At 37.1% G+C, this 2,500-nt stretch overlaps 11 pseudogenes; all 11 read left to right on the plus strand.

The window, feature by feature from the left end:
* Window positions 1-86, plus strand: part of LOC148490054 (5S ribosomal RNA) — a 119-nt pseudogene extending 33 nt beyond the window's left edge.
* A 116-nt stretch (window positions 87-202) lies between these two features.
* LOC148490055 (5S ribosomal RNA) lies at window positions 203-321 on the plus strand (annotated as a pseudogene).
* A 115-nt stretch (window positions 322-436) lies between these two features.
* On the plus strand, window positions 437-555 carry LOC148490056 (5S ribosomal RNA; annotated as a pseudogene).
* A 116-nt stretch (window positions 556-671) lies between these two features.
* LOC148490057 (5S ribosomal RNA) lies at window positions 672-790 on the plus strand (annotated as a pseudogene).
* Window positions 791-906: 116 nt separating this feature from the next.
* Window positions 907-1,025, plus strand: LOC148490058 (5S ribosomal RNA; annotated as a pseudogene).
* Window positions 1,026-1,141: 116 nt separating this feature from the next.
* On the plus strand, window positions 1,142-1,260 carry LOC148490059 (5S ribosomal RNA; annotated as a pseudogene).
* A 116-nt stretch (window positions 1,261-1,376) lies between these two features.
* LOC148490060 (5S ribosomal RNA) lies at window positions 1,377-1,495 on the plus strand (annotated as a pseudogene).
* Window positions 1,496-1,611: 116 nt separating this feature from the next.
* LOC148490061 (5S ribosomal RNA) lies at window positions 1,612-1,730 on the plus strand (annotated as a pseudogene).
* A 116-nt stretch (window positions 1,731-1,846) lies between these two features.
* LOC148490062 (5S ribosomal RNA) lies at window positions 1,847-1,965 on the plus strand (annotated as a pseudogene).
* Window positions 1,966-2,080: 115 nt separating this feature from the next.
* LOC148490063 (5S ribosomal RNA) lies at window positions 2,081-2,199 on the plus strand (annotated as a pseudogene).
* Window positions 2,200-2,315: 116 nt separating this feature from the next.
* LOC148490064 (5S ribosomal RNA) lies at window positions 2,316-2,434 on the plus strand (annotated as a pseudogene).
* Window positions 2,435-2,500: the final 66 nt, after the last annotated feature.

Raw genomic sequence — 2,500 nt, forward strand, 5'->3', positions numbered from 1 at the left:
CTCATCTGATCTTGGAAGCTATGCAGTGTTAGGCCTGGATAGTACTTGGATGGGAGAACACCTAGGAATACCAGGTGCTGTAGGTAATTTTATACTGCAATAACATTCTTTTCTATTACAGTTTACATTTAATTTTTTCAACTTATCAATGAATTTACTTGTGTTAAGACGTAATAGCGGTCTAAATTTAATGCTTTTGAGCATCTACAGCCAAACCACAGTGGACATGCCCAATCTCGTCTGATCTTGGAAACTATGCAGTGTTGGGCCTGGTTAGTACTTGGATGGGAGACCACCTGGGAATACCAGGAGCTGTAGGTAATTTTATACTGCCATAACATTCTTTTCTATTACATTATACATTTAATTTTTCAACTTATCATTGAATTTACTTGAGTTAAGAAGTAAAATAGGTCTAAAGTTAATGGTTTTGAGCACCTAAAGCCAAACCACACTGGACATGCCCAATCTCGTCTGATCTTGGAAGCTATGCAGTCTTGGGACTGGTTAGTACTTGGATGGGAGACCACCTGGGGATACCAGGTGCTCTAGGTAATTTTATACTGCCATAACATTCTTTTCTATTACATTTTTCATTTAATTTTTTCAACTTATCAATGAATTTCCTTGAGTTAAGAAATAATAGAGGTCTAAATTTAATACCTTTGAGCACCTACAGCCAATCCACACTGGACATGCCCAATCTCGTCTTATCTTGATAGTTATGCAGTGTTGGGCCTGGTCAATACTAGGATGGGAGACCACCTGGGAAAACCAGGTGCAGTAGGTAATTTTATACTGCCATAACATTCTTTTCTATTACATTTTACATTTAATTTTTTCAACTTATCAATGAATTTCTTTGAGTTAAGAAGTAATAGAGGTCTAAAGTTAATGTTTTTGAGCACCTACAGCCAAACCACACTGGACATGCCCAATCTCGTCTGATCTTGGAAGCTATGCAGTGTTGGGACTGGTTAGTACTTGGATGTGAGACTACCTAGGAATCCCAGGTGCTGTAGGTAATTTTATACTGCCATAACATTCTTTTCTATTACATTTTACATTTAATTTTTTCAACTTATCAATGAATTTACATGTGTTAAGAAGTAAAAGCGGTCTAAATTTAATGCTTTTGAGCACCTACAGCCAAACCACACTGGACATGCCCAATCTCGTCTTATCTTGATAGTTATGCAGTGTTGGGCCTGGTTAGTACTTGGATGGGAGACCACCTGGGAATGCCAGGAGCTGTAGGTAATTTTATACTGCCATAACATTCTTTTCTAATACATTTTACATTACATTTTTTCAACTTATCAATGAATTTACTTGAGTTAAGAAGTAAAAGAGGTGTAAAGTTAATGTTTTTGAGCGCCTACAGCCAAACCACACTGTACATGCCCAATCTCGTCTGATCTTGGAAGCTATGCAGTTTTGGGCCTGGTTAGTACTTGAATGGGAGACCACCTGGGAATGCCAGGAGCTGTAGGTAATTTTATACTGCCATAACATTCTTTTCTAATACATTTTACATTACATTTTTTCAACTTATCAATGAATTTACTTGAGTTAAGAAGTAAAAGAGGTCTAAAGTTAATGTTTTTGAGCTTCTTCAGACAAACCACACTGGACATGCCCAATCTCATCTGATCTTGGAAGCTATGCAGTGTTAGGCCTGGATAGTACTTGGATGGGAGAACACCTAGGAATACCAGGTGCTGTAGGTAATTTTATACTGCAATAACATTCTTTTCTATTACAGTTTACATTTAATTTTTTCAACTTATCAATGAATTTACTTGTGTTAAGACGTAATAGCGGTCTAAATTTAATGCTTTTGAGCATCTACAGCCAAACCACAGTGGACATGCCCAATCTCGTCTGATCTTGGAAACTATGCAGTGTTGGGCCTGGTTAGTACTTGGATGGGAGACCACCTGGGAATACCAGGAGCTGTAGGTAATTTTATACTGCCATAACATTCTTTTCTATTACATTATACATTTAATTTTTCAACTTATCATTGAATTTACTTGAGTTAAGAAGTAAAATAGGTCTAAAGTTAATGGTTTTGAGCACCTAAAGCCAAACCACACTGGACATGCCCAATCTCGTCTGATCTTGGAAGCTATGCAGTCTTGGGACTGGTTAGTACTTGGATGGGAGACCACCTGGGGATACCAGGTGCTCTAGGTAATTTTATACTGCCATAACATTCTTTTCTATTACATTTTTCATTTAATTTTTTCAACTTATCAATGAATTTCCTTGAGTTAAGAAATAATAGAGGTCTAAATTTAATACCTTTGAGCACCTACAGCCAATCCACACTGGACATGCCCAATCTCGTCTTATCTTGATAGTTATGCAGTGTTGGGCCTGGTCAATACTAGGATGGGAGACCACCTGGGAAAACCAGGTGCAGTAGGTAATTTTATACTGCCATAACATTCTTTTCTATTACATTTTACATTTAATTTTTTCAACTTATCAATGA

Source organism: Taudactylus pleione, unplaced genomic scaffold (genome assembly GCF_031769625.1).
Source record: "Taudactylus pleione unplaced genomic scaffold, aTauple2 ptg000550l, whole genome shotgun sequence".
NCBI lineage: Eukaryota > Metazoa > Chordata > Amphibia > Anura > Myobatrachidae > Taudactylus > Taudactylus pleione.